This window comes from Gossypium hirsutum, chromosome A09, assembly GCF_007990345.1.
Source record: "Gossypium hirsutum isolate 1008001.06 chromosome A09, Gossypium_hirsutum_v2.1, whole genome shotgun sequence".
In the NCBI taxonomy this organism is placed as follows: domain Eukaryota; kingdom Viridiplantae; phylum Streptophyta; class Magnoliopsida; order Malvales; family Malvaceae; genus Gossypium; species Gossypium hirsutum.
The window spans coordinates 68,845,284-68,863,076 of NC_053432.1; the positions used below are offsets into that span (position 1 = coordinate 68,845,284).

The 17,793-nt window shown below is 32.2% G+C and overlaps 1 pseudogene; it reads right to left on the reverse strand.

Annotated features, from left to right (window-relative positions):
- Positions 1–4,494: 4,494 nt before the first annotated feature.
- On the reverse strand, positions 4,495–9,412 carry LOC107890081 (phospholipase A1-Igamma3, chloroplastic-like; annotated as a pseudogene).
- Positions 9,413–17,793: the final 8,381 nt, after the last annotated feature.

Below are 17,793 nucleotides of genomic sequence, written 5' to 3' on the forward strand. Positions count from 1 at the left end.
TGTATGCTTAGATTTAATAAATGGGATTGGTAAGTTTAGTTTCTGTTATATGAACTTACTAAGCATGTAATGCTTACCTTGTTTTATTTTTCTCCTGTTTTATAGTGCTCGGAAGCTCGCAAAGGTTGGAAATCATTAGAGTATCGTCACACTATCAACTAGCTTATTTTGGGTATACTTAGTAAAATCATTTTGGTATAATGGCATGTATAGGGCAACTTAACCATTAGTGGCTTAAAAATGATGTTTGTAATCTAGCCATTGGAATGGCTAGTAATGGTTGTTTTGATATACTTTACAAGTCATACTATGGTAGCTAAATATATGTTAAGTGATTCTTCAAATTATGCCTAACATGTGGAATATACCAAGGTAAGATTATAAAACATATATGCATGTTGATAAACCATAAAAGTAACATGTTTTAATCCCATTCTTGATGTGTTTTTGGATGATTTATTATATAATTTAGCGAATTTGATACTCATAATCCTTTAATTTCATGTTTCTATACTTAGGAGAGCATAGGGGAGCAAAAGAAGTAGAAAACAGGCCAAAATCGGACAAAACGAGCTACTTCCAAGATCCACACGGCCTGGCCATTCCCACACAGGTTGGCCATTCCCACACGGGCTGGCCACACACTCATGTGCCGGTCTGTGTCAATATCGCTCCTTGTTTCCCAAACACGTGAAAAAAAGCCAATTTTTAGGGTTTCTGAGCATCCTAAAGTCTATAAATGCACACTAGAAGAGGACCTAAGGAGACAAGCAAAGTAGAACGTAGAAATTACTCGAAGAACGCAGACGGACTCAACTCAGAAGGAGGACCTCCTTCAAGACTGAAGATCTCTATTCAATTCTTTTAGAAGTTTTTGGGTTTCTTTATGTTTTATTGTTTTCCTATTTTTGATATGTTTTCCTTTCCAAGTATGAACTAAATTCCCTAAATACTTAAGGAAGATGAAACCTATGATAGATCTTATTATTTGATTTTTCTGAATTACACGATAAATATTTGTTCTTGATCTCAATTATGTTTACTTATCTTCATGTTTAATGTTTTCAGAATATTAATTCATGATTGATGTGCTTATTCAGTGGAGCAAAAGTCTCTGTCTAAGAGTAGATCTTGCATAATTGAGTGGAGTTGCATGTAATCTTAGAAATAGAACGACATAAATCTACCGGATTAGAGTCAAATCTAATAGGGGAATATATAGATCGAATTAATGTGACGATAGGGGTTTTAATTAGAAAGAGATTTCAATTAATCAACCTAGAATCAATTATTTTTACTCTCGAAAGAGATATTAATATAATTTAGGGATGTCTACGGATCAAGTCAAATGAATAAATCGTTTAATTCAAATTTAGAATAATAAGTGAAGTCTAGGTGGATTCTTTCTTGGGTATTGTCTATCTCATAAGTTTTCTTCGGTTATTTTCCCAATTCTCTCTTTGTCGCTTAGTAATTAGTTTAGTTAAATTTAGATTTTAAAACAATCCCTTCAATTTATAAGCTAGATAACAATGAGATAGTAATTACTAATACTTTTAGTCCTTATGGATACGATATTACTAACTCACCATAACTATACTACTATTCGATAGGTGCGCTTGCTTTTGTTGTATTTTAGTTAGTTCGTGACGTCATCAAAGATCTCTATTCAATTTCTCTAGAATTTTTTGGGTTCTTTATGTCTAGGTATTTTCCTAATTTTGAGATGTTTTCTTCCCAAATTATGAACTAAATTCCCTAGATACCTAGGGAAGATGAAACCTATGGTGAATATTATTATTTGATTCTTCTAAGCTACATGATAAATATTTGTTCTTGATCTCAATTATGTGTACTTACTTCATGTGTTAATGTTTTCAGGATATTAATTCATGATTAATGTGCTTATTTCAGTAGAGCAAAAGTCCATGTTTAAGAGTAGATCTGGCATAATTGAGTGGAGTTGCATGCAATCCTAGAAATAGGACGACATAAATCTACCGGATTAGAGTCAAATCTAATAGGGGAATCCATAGATCGAGTTAATGTGACAATAGGGGTTTCAATTAGAAAGAGATTTTAATTAATCAACCTAGAGTCAATTATTTTTACGTTCGAAAGAGATATTAATATAATTTATAGATTTCTACGGATCAAGGCAAGTGAATAAATCATTTAACTCAGATTCAGAATAATAAGTGAAGTCTAGGTGGATTTTTTCTTGGGTATCGTCTTTATCATTGGTTTTTTTCGAATATTTTCCCAATTCATTCTCTGTCGAGTCTTTAGTAATTAGTTTAATTTTAGATTAAAAACAACCCTTCAATTTATAGGCTAGAAAATAAAAAGATAGTAATTACTAGTACTTTTAGTTCTCGTGGATACAATATCCCCGACTCACCATAACTATGCTACTATTCGATAGGTGCGCTTGCTTTTGTCGTGATTTTAGTTAGTTAAGTGAATCATCATCACATGTAATGATATGCCCTGTTGAATGATAGAATTTGCTTAATTTGAATGCTTGAATTGGTTAGTATTTGGATGTATGTTTTAGTGCAGGAAAATGGTAAATTTGGGTGACAAATGAGGCTAGAAAATAACTTTATTTTGTCTACACGGGCAGACACATGGGCGTGTGTCTAGACCGTGTGTGACACACAGCCTGGTAACGTGGGCGTGTAGTTAGGTCGTGTGTCCCTTGCACCTTAATTTTGAGAAACAAAATGCTCAGAATTGAGCACACAGACAGAGACACCAGCGTGTGTCTCAACCGTGTGTGCTACACGACCTAGAACAGGGGCGTGTGTCTTGGCTGTGTGAAACCTGCACCTAATTTTGAAAAGAATTAATTAACCACATGGCCTAGCACACGGGCGTGTGGCATGACCATGTGCACAAGTCAGAGAGTTACACGGGGTCAAACACGGCCTGTAGCACTGGCGTGTCTTAAGGTCACACGGGCGTGTCCCTTGGACCACACGGGTGTGTGAGCCCTGCACCTTGGAAATTTTTTGAAATGTCGCGAAAAATTCCTAGAGTTCCTGATTAAGTCCTGACTCGATTCTAATACTTGTATTGGGCCTCGAGGGTCCAATTAAGGAACGTTTTGAATGATTTCGATTAATAAATAGTAATTTACATAAATTATTTGTAAAATATTATGAAAGTTCTGGTAATGCTTCAAAACCCTATTCTAACGACAGATACGGGTTAGGGGTGTTACAGGCGTGTATACCCTGCATCTAGGAAAAATTTTTAAAAATTCGCGAAAAATTCTCTAAGTACCTAGTTTAGTCCCTACTTGTTTGTAACGCATATTTTGGGCATTGAGGGCTAATTTGAAGGACAATATAATTCATTATGAATGATTTCTGATATGAATGTTAAATGTTATGAAATATATATATTTGATCTGTAAAATTTTGGTAATGCTCTGTAACCTTATTCCGGCGAAGGATACGGGTTAAGGGTGTTACATTTATAATAGATAAAATCATGTTAGTTATACATATATATTATTTTTATATAATAGAGTATTGTATTCCTATAATATTAATTAATTATTAATAACAACTAAAAATTATATATAAATATAAAAAATAGATTAGATAAATTAACACTTACTAATTAAATTAAGACTTGATAAGTAATATTTTACTATAAAATATTTTAATTCTTTTATATTTCATGGAATAAAAAGATATCATTAAATAAATAAAATTAATTGATGATTTATAATATATAATTAGTTAACTTAAAATAGTTAAATATGTAATGCATGTGAACTAATAAGTTAGTATAGTCTTGATAAAATTTTAAACTGATAATATATTATTTTTTGTTCGTTATATTACTGAATTTACCATTTTAAATTTTTTTATTATTTATAATATTTATCAAATTTATAAATAATAATGTTAATTTTACTAAAATATTTGGTTAAATAAATTTACTTGATAAAAAATACTTAAAAATAAGAATTATGATTCTATTAAAAAACTCTTATTCAATGATTTATATAATAAATAATATTTTTTATTAAATTAGATAAAAATTACTTTATATTATGTTTATATTAACAAAAAATAAAATTACTTTTGTTAATTAAAAAAAACAAAATTTAATTATGTACATAATAAGCGACTTCATATTTTCTGTAAAAAGTTTTATAAACAATAAATTTGTATAATCTAATCTATTATAAATATATTAATTATATATTATGTACGAACTATTAAGTAAGAAAAAAAATTGAAATTTACACCATAAAATAGATTAGTAATGATTGAAATTTTTTTATTAGCACTACATTAATTGAATGATGATAGCATAGATTAATTATTATTACGAAAAATGTTGTTTTCTATTAATTATATGATTGTACATTAAAATGTGATTTTAAATTTATTATTTTAGCATTTGAATTCTTAAATAAATTAATAAATTTTAATTATGTTTAGTATTACTTTACAATAAATTAAATACGTAAAATTAGGTGTAATGCATATAATATTAAAAATTAGTTATAGAAAGAAAGAAAAACGAAAAACAACTAACAGTGAGAAAGGTAATTAGGTATTTAATTACTAGTTAACATAACTTTATTATTGTGCTTGTTTGAGTTGAGAAGAACCGGTAGCAATCTTTAGTATTTTGTTAAGGTGGTGGGAGATGTCATGTGGATGAGCCTCCATCTCGGCCGCTCCGGCAAAACCCAACGCCCGTCGTTGTTTTTTACCATCCCTTTGTTCTCGTCCTGGCGCCAGTGCGGTGGCACCCCGTACTCTTTCTTCAAGAAGTTGCTGTCCTTGTTAACAAGCGCAATGTCCCTCTTGTTAGACAAGCAGAACCGTCGCCCTTTTCCATGGTATCCGTCAAGTAAGTGTAAATGAGCCTCGAGATTGTGTGCGCAACCGAGGTCGCCTGCGGGTTTCAGAAACGGGCTATGGGTGTGATCCAATGTCAGTTCAACACCGACATGTGCGTAACTCCATGGAAAAGATACCGTCTCTTCCAAATACTTTTGAAATTGAAGCTTTTCATTGGCGAAAATCTCCGGAACTGTCGGTACTTTATCGTGAATATTTATCACTCTAAGTACCTTAACTCCTAGCTCTTCACACCTTTCCTTGAACTCCACTCGAGGGCCACCAAAAGAGTACAGTGTAATCGGTATTTTAGGGGTAACCCTTCCATCATTTACAATGTTAACTCCCAACTCTGCAATATCATAAGCTGTTATTATAGCCAAAGCTGCCCCAAGACTATGCCCTGTAATTGTAATACTAATCTCTTCACCATCGTAGTAGTCGAGAAGCCTTTTAATTTCAGCTAACACTTGTTCACGAGCCGAGAAGGAGCAAAAGTTGCAAGTGTCCTCTTTCTTGGTGTACAAGTCATAAAACCCTAACTCCATTTTAATGGAAGGGTCGTTGGTGAAATTTGGTGAGTGTAGGATGTCCTTCAGATCATAAATCCATTCAAGATACGTAACAGTTCCTCTCCAAGAAACAACAATATCGCGTCTTCCTAACCGTTTGATCTCGTCTTCATCGGTGCATACGGCGACGTAGCCCATCCAGTTTGCATGGGTGCTCCACACACTGCTTAGCTTTGATTTCTGGTAGAAGTTTGGGAGGTTAATGTCGGAGGTGGCGTAGAGGTACCTGCTGATTTGGTAGCCACAGTCGGCCATCCCAAGCTTTTCGAAGAAACGGGCTCCTTGATATTTGCATGAACCGCAGTACTTGGAGTGAGGATCGAAGTCGAAAGAGTCGTAGCATGCTTGAGCAAATTCACCGTAGCGGATGATTTCGCGGCGGAGATGGGAGTTCATGGGGTCCAGCAGCCCATCCCAGTCGTGGCACCCTTGAATTTCCTTCCAGATTTCGGAAAGTGGCCGCTCGTCCTCTTCTTCTAAAGCCAAACATTCCTCCTCTACCTCTGGGCTTAAACTTGACAAGGATGTTGAACATTTGATGCTCTTTTGGAAGTTAAGATTGTTGCTTTTCTGATTCAACTTGTTTTTTTTAAGGGACCTAACTGAAAAGAAGCAGCATGTAGGGTGAATTTGGGGTGGTTTAGAGAGAGGAGATGCAGGGAAGCCATGAGACTAGATTCTTCTCTTTTGGGGTGAAAATTATGAGTGCTACCAAAAGTGGTGGAATATGTTCAGTTGGGAGACTCTGGAAGAGAAAATGGGGTTGATGTATGAGTATTTTGTGTGCCAGGGCGGGGGCCGTAGAGGGTGACATGTCTAAAGGAGAAAAGAATGTGTTCAACGATATTTATGTAGCCTTGGGCGGCTGTCTAGGAAAATTATTGGTGATGAAAAATCTCAACTTTCAAGTAGAAGACAAGGGATGACTATAGTATATAGGCAATACAAATCTTAAAAAGAGAAGAATTAAAATCGTGTTTGATGTGAAATCGATGTACGATTCCACTAGCTAAAGCATGCCACCAGTCTCCACCCAACATGCACTTACCACTACCAGTATGGCGCTTCTTATTAAAGAGAAATGTTAATTGATGTTTAGCCGCGCAAATAAATAAAATTTCATGTTCTTCATACTAGAGAGATGGGGCTGATTCTCAAGGATAGAGCGTTAATGCTAAGGTTTTATATATCATGTATTCCATATGTTTAGACAGACAGGTAAAAGGAAGCTGTGAACCCAATGCCAAAGCCTTATCAGATAATAATATTTTAATATAAAGACATCATATTCATAAGTATTTTAGGTTCTTTTAGATAAGTCTTGTTATAAAATATATTCTAGTTTTGGGAGTGGATTAAGAGATGAAATAAATAACTACCATACTTAATATTTTATTATTTATTTAATACTAAAAATGATATTATATTTTTATAATTGAATAGAAAAGTTTTATAATTATTAGAAAACCATAATAACATGGAAGAAGAAGTCACCTTAGTGGCAGTGTAGATGTCCTTTCCACTTTTCCATATAGCCCCAAATTGTAATACTCATTGTTGCGTTAAAATTGAAAAGGTTTATCATAGTGGGAACAATCGCACCCACTGCCAAACCCCACAAGCCTCTTTTGTTCCCTCATTTCTATAATTAACTAGAATCAGTTTTAGGGTTAATTTAGGTGTATATGTACTTTTTTAATAAGAGCTAGACAAACTTTCACATTTTCTGTAAAGGTGGTAAGAAAAACGTATCTAGTTAGACGCACTTTTTTGTTAATTGTGTACAAAGCGCATCCAATTTCACTCTCTCTCTTTGGCTTTTTTTTTTAATTTTGTTAGGGTTAGGGTTAGGGCAAAAGTTTATAAGTAGATTTGAGAGGTCGGGAATGCGATAACTCGTCTCAAAACACATACATTTCATATGTTATGCCAGGATAGGATCATTACCTCAGAAACTCATCTTGTAGAAGTCGGGTTTCAGGGTGACAGTGCTTGATACGGTCACTGGTCGAAGTCTAAGTAGAGGTCCCAGTCGGCTACCATGATGCGGTCATGGGATTGACTATAATTGGGGACCAATTGACAGTCGTTATGCAGTCACAAGTTCAAGCTTTTTGGATACCCGCAAATGATGCCTTATATATATTATACATAAGATTGAGGATATAATCATAGGAAAAAAATGGAGGGATTTTCGGTATAATTAATGTAATTTTTTTCTCTATTTCTAGGCAGTCGGTATCTTTAACATTTCATTCTTATTCAAAGGCTGACATCAAGATGGACACAAGAGGGCTCTCAAGCAGAGAGTGGATGTTCCACCGACATAGAGGTCAAACTCAAGTCGGCACGATAGCAATTGTAGTTATTAATGGGTTTTTTAATAACAACAACTGTTGTCGCCCCGAAAAGAGTATCACCTTTACTCCAACATCATAGCCATTGCTCGCTTGAAAGTCTTCTTGCATCTACAGCGATGCCGATCTTCAGATAAAAAGGAAGGTTAAAGATAACTACTGCGTGGAAATGGAGAAAATTCCCTTAAACTTTTTTATGGTATTTATAAGGCAACACCTCCAGGTATTTGAAAAGTTTGAGCTCGTGCCCGCGTAACGACCATCAACTGGCTCCCTCGTAATACTCTGATCCATGACTACGTAACAGTCGTCGATTGAGACCTCTACATAGACTTCCACCCGTGACCATATAAAACAAAATAACCCTAGAACTTGACTTCTACAGGATAGGTTTCAGAGGTAATGGTTTCATCTCAGTAGGATATATAAAATGTGTGCATTTCGGAGTGATATCGCATCACCAATGACTCAAGAATACCTTAAACCAAAAATTTTATTAGTGACGAAAATTTTTAACACTGAAGTAGGGAAGAAAATCGATAGAGAGAAATATTGTAAAGTAGAGGGATGGTGGGGATGATGGAGTCTAGAGGGGGAGCTGGTGGGGATGATGGAGTCTAGAGGGGGAGCCCCCTATTATAGGCAAGGGGGAGGGGTGATATTACAAAGGAAAAAAATCCCCGTGGTCGAAAATGTGTCGTAAGACCAACGTTTTCATCAAATATATTCAAAATGTGCTTCAAATCTTATCCGAGAATCTCGGGGTCAGAGCACTTTTGGCAAACTTTTAATGCAAATGGTAAGAAACCCAGGGCAAACAAAGGCAACATGTTCCATATTGAGGGATACATTAAGGCTTCAACGTTGCTAACATATTGTTTTGTACAGAAATTGATTACAATGCTTCTATTTTTTTCTAAAAAATATGTTCATTCATTTTTTTTGTATTTCATTTGTATTTGCCACTATCTGTTAACATTCATATAATAGAAAATTTCTTACTTTAGCTGCTACTTCAAGTATTAATTACAATTTCTCTAGAGATTGAACTTTTACTATTTTTACTATTTGGTCTCTGTACCTTAATTAATCACTAGTTCGATAAAAGCACCTATCCAAAGTTCAATTCGCCTACTATATAACTATGTAATTATTTAGTAAAAACTTTTACGGCCCTGATTTACAGAAATGAGGTCTTAAAACGTCATTTTTCGACACCACTGACTTTCAAACTGTTGCATATTTCATATCAAATATTATATATGGAAAATTACGTACAAAATAAATTAAAACTTAACAAAGACAATTATGACTTGCAACAGAAATATAAAAAAATGATCATTTTTTATTTATATCATTTATATTTACATCACAAAAATTAAATAAGAAATATATCATCGGTGTTGTCGAGCCGAATATGTGCCACAAGGTAGTGGCTGACGGTTGCGAGTAGGATTTCTATGTATAAGTTAGGGTGCCAACTCCTCCTCTTGGTAATGATCATTTTTCTCATCTTCTTCATCTTCACCTCGACCCTCATCTTTATCTTTATCTTCAACCCCGTCTTGTCTTCGTCTCCATTGCCTTTCTCCGTGCTTGAATGCGGTGTCATCCTAGCCTCTCATCGTGTGTTCTCCATTCCATTAGAATGTAGTTACGAAGATGACACACTTCGATAAAACAATGGTGTGATTGGTGTTTGTGACACTAATGGAGAATAACCGTATAATGTCGCAAAACCTAGATATATTGGCATTGATACTGGAATTGATGACGGCATTGGTGTTGCCATTGGTGTTGGTACATGTTTCAGCTTCGGGGTGTAATATGTTGGGGATAGAGGTGTCCTAAAATACGTACCTATAGGAGGTGTAGATGTAGGGTGCTGCGGTGGTGCATAATGTGGTGCTTGTGAATAAAATATGGGGTTAGTGAAAGGAATAAGAATATATAGAGGGAATCGATCGGGATGTGGTACAGACATCAATGACATTTGTTGGGGCGGTCGTCGTGGCATATTCAAACGAAGTTACCTCCTCCTCACCTCCATCGACAATAGATATGGCATGTACTCTAAATAGGTTGACGTGTCAATGAGAAAAAAGGCTCACGAATGGGTAAAAATTTCATCTTACGATCAAAAACATCGATGCACTCCTTGTGGTAATCTCGCAAATTTTTGTCAGTTTTCCCCCACAGATCAAGCTTGTGGAGTGTTTTCATGTCTCGCGGTGGCAACATAATTTTTGCCTCCACCCGAACTGCCACATCAGTCGATCCAATTTGTGCATCTACACCGTCGCGTAAACTATCAATGGCACCTTCAAGTCCCAAAGACTCCAAATGAGCAAAAATTTGGGCAGGACAGATTCTATGATATCTGGATTGGCCTTTGACATCAATTCAAACTATATTGCACAATTATAAATTTTGTTATGTATAAAATTCTAAATTTCAAATCATTACGTAATTTTTATAGGTTTGAAAAAAATCAATAAGTAACCTTGACTTTCATGTGTTGATCTAATAGCAATCATCATCAAGCTGCTCCGGTAGTCCCACATAACTTAGCTAATGATTCCACCTATTCAAGCAATATGTTAATTCAAACATATAATAAATAAACAACATTTACTATGTTAACTACATATTATTATTAAATAAGTTTTAACTTATCACTAATGGGAACGTATAACGGTCATTCACTTGAGGACATAGAAATGGTAGCCGCCACTACGCCTATGACTGTAGCAGAAGTAGATAACCACCAATTGACATCTTATCTAGTTTTGTCGTCTGACACAATTCTCGGTACAATGTAACCAACACGGTTAATCCCCAACTTAGTTTTCTGCATTTTTTGAAATCGATTAGGTGTAGTAGCCACATTATGTGTACCAATTTTTGAGATTTATCAGGCATTAGAATGCCCTCGATTAACCTCAGGATGAATGCTCAGGTGTATTTTTCTTTGATAACGTTGGTCTCGTCCTTAAGAGGTTTTTTGAAATTATTTTCCAACCACTTCATATCTATTCAGCCACCTTGAACTTGTTCGCCACCTTCCCCAAAAATGACTCGAAAAGGCATTCTTTACGGGGAACAACCATTGACCCCGTAACGACTGGTCCATCCACTGGTAAATCGAGTTGTAGAGCTATGTCCTCTAGTGTAATTGTACACTTACCGCATGGAAGATGGAATGTGCCTCAAGTCTCCATCTTTCCACCAACGCACTGATAAATGTAGGATTCAATTTGCAGCCTTCAAGCATACTAGATGCACTTAAGAATCTCGTGTCTTGCAAATAAACATGAATTTTAGTGTCTAGGCTCTTTGACAAATTATGTATGAATCCCTCCAAAACACGATCATCTGCCTATCTATATCGACAAAATAAAATATTTTAAAAATTTTAAAAACTTTAAATTTAACTTAATTGAAAGTAACGAAATTTAAAATTTCTCCTTACAACTAATGCTTGAGCGGTGGAAATATGCTTGTAGTTGAAACGAATCAGAGAGTTTTTCATTCGTGAAAATTTAATCGAAATGAATATACAAAATAATTAAATAAAACTACAGTATTTTTAAACAAGTGTATTGGAAAATTTCGAATAAAACTTGAGAAAATTGAGAGAGTTGAGAGAATTAAGAGTTTAGAGAGAATTGAGAGAGTAAAATTTGAGTGAAAAGAATGAAAAATTGTCTGATATTTATAGAAAAAAATATCGTTGGCCTTTAAAGATTTTTATTGTTGTCAACGTTTTAAAAAGTTGTTGGGAGAATGACTGTTAAAGGAAAGCGTGCTTTCACACAACTTTATAAAAAAACAACTTATTTCTTTAAATTAAAAAAAACGATTTATTTGGTCAATTAAAAAAATCAATAAATATTTCTAATTTAGCCTAATTTATATATAATATTCTTTTAAATAACGATATCAATACTACCAGAAAAAAAATATACAAGTCCCCTCGGTTGCAACGTGGGTGTCCCGCGCCCCGCCTTGCACTTTTTCCATATCCTCATGGTTGAGTGAAAAGTGAAAAGGTTTATCGTAATGGGAATAATTGCACCAACAAACCCCACAAGCAAATTATTTTGCTTCCATAGATTTCCATAGATTTAAAAATTTATATAATTTTTTGGTGATGATGTGGTATAATCTTATAGTGTCACATTCAATATTTTAATAACCTGACTAATGGTTGAACAGGTTGGATTACTGATTCTTGATTCAATTAGTTCAATCGATTCAATCGTCGGACCAACAACAAATAGATAAATGATTAAAAAATTATAAAAGTCTAAAAAAAAATAAGAAACTTTATTATACAGATTCAACTGCCGGTTTTTGTCTTAGCTTTCTATTTTTACCAATTTCAAGCAGTTTTCTAGTTGATCGGTTCAATGCTTTTGTTCGAATCATTATATTGATCAATTCTGAATCATTATATTGATTTGATTTAGTTCTATTCAATTAACACTAGTCATATCATCAAATATTGATAGAATCCAAGTATAATGATCAAAATGATCTAGTTACCACATTCAAGGACTAAAGTAAACAAAAAAGTTTAAATACTAAACAAAAAAGTTTAAATACCAAAATAAACCTAGTTACTAAATTGAGTGGCAAAAATTATATTATCCCAATGCGGCACACACAATTAAAGGTGTTCATGTGTCGGGTTTGAGTTTGGCTTATGCATGACATTAATACATTTTATGCTTATCCAAGCTCAACTTGACCCAAAATATGGGTCTAAAATTTTGCCCAAGCCTATCCATATTTGTAAATGGCTAACGCAAACCAATTTTACGCCCGCCCATATTATTTATTAAAAAAATTATAAATATATATTTATATTATTTTTAATTTAATATTTAATAATTTTATACAATTTTATTTATTAAAATTTTATATATAGTCACCTTAATAATTTTAATGTTTACATAATAGTAGTAGTATTATATACTACTATAAATTTAATTTTTATGTGTTATAAATTACATAGTATATAAAATAACATATCTCATAAAACATTGTGAACTTAAAAACGGGCCGAGCTGAGCTTGAGCCTTGAATGTTCAAGTTCGAGCCTAGATGATATTTTAAACGGGCTTAATTTTTTTTCTTAAGTCCATTTTTTGAGCCTAATATTTTTACCCAAACTTTCTTAAATTTCGGACGAGCTTTCAGACTTAAACGGATAACTCGACTTATGAACAAGTGTAACGAGAGAATTAATTATTGAGGTGGAAATGAAAAGTGGTTTTTGTAATAGGTGGAGAGGGAGGGTGAGAGCGAGGGAACATCAAACGAATATAAGTGGAGTTCAAATTATTAATGAGTTCGAAGGGTAATACAAAACACGTGCTTGAAATCAAAAGGTAGAGCGCAATATATGTGGATCTCCCCTCATCTGCTCCTTCAATGAAAACGATTAATTTCTGCAATGTTTTGGTTTTCTTTCTTTATTATTTTAAAAACAAGTGGAGGCCAACGTGATCATAAGAAAAAGAATTTGCATTTCTCTTACTTTCACGTGGTTTGACTCACAACCTCTTTTTCTTTTCAAAATAAGTCGAACTAAATGTGATAATTAACACATTCACACGTGAATTTCACGATATATTTATTAGGTTAATATATATACAAGTGTTGATGCGTAGGATGAATAAGGAGGAGATCCCCAAGAGAAAGTGATGGTCGGAGAATAGAAAGATTGAAGCTAGTGAATGTTGAAATTATGAATAAATTCGCATAGTGTAGATAAGAGTGCGTTGGAGAGTCGATTTTTTTTTCATCGTCCTAGACATTATTTATATGAGAAATTCCATGTCGAGTAATTTTAATGTAATGAATCGATAATCAAATCATCGTAATGGGATATGTGGAGCACAAAGAAGTTAATAAAGAAATATTTTCTCAAAAATTTAAAAATTAAAAATTAGATTTTTTTTTATTTTGCAAGCATAATGAACTTAGACATATAATTGTCCATATTCATTTGCACTTGGACAATCAATTATCCAGGTTTGTTCAGAATGTTTTTTAATATTTTTAATATTATAAAAATAAAAATGTTTTAAAAAAAGTAAATTCTTGTATTTTATAAATTTTTTGTATCTTATTTTTTTTATATTTTTAGCATTTCTTTTAATTTTAGGATTTTTTTTTATTTCAAAGGGTACAATGAATATGAACCAATTTCGTTATCAACGTGAATTTGTCTAGTAATTTTATATATTTTTTTAACTTAAAAAATAATAATATAAAATATTTTTAAAAATAAGTTCCAATTTTATCACTTAAATTATTTATAATAATTTTAAAATCTAGAATATTTTAAATTTATTACTTAAGCAATAAAATAAATTTTATTTTAATTCTAAATTTATTTTTAAAAATTTTATATCATTATTTTTTGAAATTATAAAAAAAATACGTTCAGAATGAATTTAGATAATCATCTGTTCAGGATCTTTGTGCACGTAAAATAAAATAAAAATAAAAATCCTAAAGTATAAGAAAAAATACGAGAACATAAAAATTATAAAATACAATATTTTATTTTTAAAAAAAATTATATTTTTTTATTGAATTATAAAAATATAAAATTACTACAAATATTCAAAATGAACCTAGACAAAAGATTGTCCATATTTAATTTGCCCATGTTCATTATGCATACAAAATAGAAAAATAAAAAATAAATTACCTAATTCTTTAATTTCCGAAAAAAATATTTTTACTTTTTCGTAATACATGTCAACATTCTATTGGTTGTCAGCCCAAAATCTAAAGATATTAGTCAAGTACCATAAGGAGTACCAACTTGGCTTATAATTTTTAACTTTTAGGTGCTAGCTAGTTAAGTACAAAAGGTTTAGACACTAAATAGATGTAAGTTATTAAGTTCAATTACCTCTTTGTATATTAACCATTTTTATTTAAGTGAATGAATTATTGAAAATATTATTCTTATGTTTAAAAATCAAAGTCGAAGTCATGTGTTGATACAAAGAAGTGGGCTTGAAGGCAGTGGATGGTTGACCAAGTAAACCAAGAGTTGTAAGGTGGTTTTGTGGTTCTGGAGTAGTGGAAGCTCTTGAGTGAGGCTAAAAGAGAGGGTTTTTTGGTCCCCTTGCTTGAGTTTTCTAAATGTATTTAATGGGAGCTTCCACCTAATCCCAAGGAGTTAGGTGTCCCTTAAGGATTGGTGGATATTCATTCTCAACCTCGAGTATTTTTAGGTAAGTTGTGATGTAATTTGATGAGACTCAAGTAAAGGATGAGTGAACAATGGATGATAGTGATTTACAAAGTAAGATATTTTACTTAGAAGGCTATTTTACCTAAATAACTTAAAAATAATAATTAATTACTTAATTGATCTTAATTCAAAGCAACCACCTAAATAATCTGAAATGAATAGTAGAATTGGATTATGAAATTATATAGTCGGCACTACTATTTTACTATTAAAAAATAATTTTTGAGGTTTTAAACACTAGATAATCGACATCCTTATTTTTTTTCAAACTATATCACACTTCATATATTTATATTAGTATTTTATTTGTTGGTTGGCACCCCTTTATCTATTAAAAAATTAATTTTTTGGGATATAAGTGCCTGTCAATAAAGGCCCAAACTCACCCAACAAAAGGGGATGATAATATTGCAACATTAACCCTTCCTTATTTTCCCATTTTTTTTATTTCCCAAGTTTAATTACATATTTTATATTTTAAAATAATATTAAACTATTTATCATGTTGTTAATTATTATTGCATCACTCACATTATTATTAAATTTAAAAATTAATTTAAATTTAATATGCACAATTAAATTAATATGTACAATTATTTTAATATGCATGTTATTATTAAATTAAATTAAATATGAACAATGTGAAATATATTTATAAAAGAAACTTACCTTATAGATTAAATTAATTTATAAAATTAAATTTTAAAATATAAAAATTTCGCCTTATAGATTAAATTAATTTTATAAATATATTACACATTGTTTCTAAATTTAAAATTTTTAAATCTATTTAAAATTAAAATTTTTAAATATATTATATGTTATTTTTTAAAATAAAAGAAACAATAATTTAGCGATGTTTATTTGAATTGTTATAAAAGATGAAAATCATTAAAACAGGTTCTAATTTTTTTAAAAAAAAATTCTAGTTTAATTGTGCATAATAAATTTAAATTAATTTTTAAATTTAGTAATAATAATATAAAGTGATGCAATAGTAATTAACAACATGATATATAAGTAGTCCAATATTATTTTAAAATATAAAATTTGTAATCAAACTTGGGAAATAAAAAATATGAGAAAATAAGGAGGGGTTAATGTTGCAATATTCTCATCCCCTTTTGTTGGGTGAGTTTGGGTGTTTGTTGGCCGACACCTGACATCCAAAAAAAAATTTTTTAATCATATAAAGCGATGTAGGCCATCAATATGCCAACACCTCAATTTTTTTAAATATTGGTATAAATATATACTAGTATGGTATGGATTGAAAAAAATATGAGTGTTGGCCATCTAGTCCCCATAACCTAATTTTACTGTTCCTTTTAGGTTATTTAAGTAATTATTTTTGAATCAGAATCATTTATATAATTTTTTTTTTGGGTTATTTGGGTAAAATAACCTACTTAGAGAGGTATGTTGCTTGGTAAGGTATCTCTTACGCTCCTTTTTAGTCTCCATTAGTTAGAGGTGTTGATCTAATAGGGTAAATTTAGCAAGATGTAGGCATATTACAATTGTGATGTTATAAAGAGACATTTTTTGAGATAAAAGAGTCTTTGGCGAGGTCTGTTTAGTTTTGGTGAAGTATCTAAGAAGAGTAGCTACTTTTCGAGTTAAAAAATTTTGTGTTTATTTGTGATCTAGCAACTGGAGAAGCAAGAAGGACGTGTGAATGGCACATAAAGAAGTTGAAGTAAGGTGTAAACGTAAAACAATTGTCCTTTCTATGTTGGTTGTTGAGGGAACAAACCCTCATAAACATCAACGTAAAACAGGTTGAAAGGATATCTTGCTTGTGGATTGCTAGCCTAACCAACATATTGATGGATGGGCGGAGGTTGTAGAGATATTGTCACCGGGAAAAGTCATGCTGGTCCACATTGGCAACAATTGTTGATGACAAATAGGGGGAGGAGGATATGATGATAGTTCACAAGGTGAGGGATGTGCGGAGAATTGTATATAGAGGTATCTTGTTCTTGTAATGGAAAAGTTATAATAGAGAGACAAAATCCTCCCAAGGCTAAGATGAGTATTTATTGTACCCTCTCTTAGTTATGGGTGTATGGCACAAGTCACATATTGGTTGGATGTTTGGGGAGCACCGTAGTTTTCCAAATAGGCGACAGTGGAATGAAGATGATTAGTTGAGATTACATGTGTGAGCCATGTGAAGAATGACCCAACATCTGTACTTGGTGAAATAGATCATAGGAGTTCTAATGTTGCGTGTACTTATATTCAAGAAGCTCAAATTTTGACGAATTATCGTTTTGGTGAGGTTATAGATGTGAATTTTTGCAAGGGGAAGTGACCGAAATTTGGATAAACGAGTTATATGAAATTTGTTGTGTTTGTTAGACCAAATTAACCTAATGAGTTTGTAAAATCAAATTAGTGTACAAAAATCGGCATAAAGGTTACTTTCATTATGTACATGTAAAATATTGAAAAAGAAAAAGCAGGGCCAATCTAAAAAAATCCACTAATTTATTCTTCATTACAGTTTAATTATTGCTTGAACCAGGCCTCTTGCAGTGATAAATGGGCTAAGGTATATGAATGATATGAGTTATGCCTTGTTAAATATAGCAAACAAAACATTTGAAAGGTAACTGTCGAAGAGAATAACGGAAACAAAGAAATAAGAAAATTGCAAGTGCAAACCTCAGCCACACACACACAGAAAACAAATAAAAAAAGAA